This window comes from Pteropus vampyrus, unplaced genomic scaffold (genome assembly GCF_000151845.1).
Source record: "Pteropus vampyrus isolate Shadow unplaced genomic scaffold, Pvam_2.0 Scaffold3959, whole genome shotgun sequence".
NCBI lineage: Eukaryota > Metazoa > Chordata > Mammalia > Chiroptera > Pteropodidae > Pteropus > Pteropus vampyrus.
Window position 1 is genome coordinate 1,769 of NW_011892740.1, and position 524 is coordinate 2,292.

The window sequence follows — 524 nt, forward strand, 5'->3', positions numbered from 1 at the left end:
GTCAGAAAAAGAAGTGGAAAAAATAATTTCCTTTGCAACTGCAACAAAAAGAATAAAATACCTAGAAATAAATCTTTCTTTTTTTAAACGCCTACCGCACCAGGTCTTTTTAGGTGGTCTCCCATCCAAGTACTAATTAGGCCCGACCCTGCTTAGCTTCCGAGATCAGATGAGATCGGGCATGTTCAGGGTGGCATGGCCGTAGATCCTAGGAATAAATCTGACAAAACACACGAAGGACCTATATAATGAAAACTATAAGACCTTATTAAAAGAAATTGAAGAAGATACAAAGAAGTGGAAAGATATTCCGTGTTCTTGAATTGGAAGAATCAACATAGTTAGAATGACCTTATTACCTAAAGCATTATACAGATTTAATGCAATCCCCATCAAAATCCCATCAACATTTTTTAATGAAATAGAACAAAAAAATCACCAGATTTGTATGGAAGCACAAAAGACCCTGAATCGCCAAAGCTATCCTGAGAAAAAAGAACAAGGCTGGAGGCATCACTCTGTCC

The 524-nt window shown here is 37.0% G+C and overlaps 1 pseudogene; it reads right to left on the bottom strand.

Annotated features, from left to right (window-relative positions):
* Positions 1 to 88: 88 nt before the first annotated feature.
* On the bottom strand, positions 89 to 207 carry LOC111734693 (annotated as a pseudogene).
* Between the last annotated feature and the right edge of the window lie 317 nt (positions 208 to 524).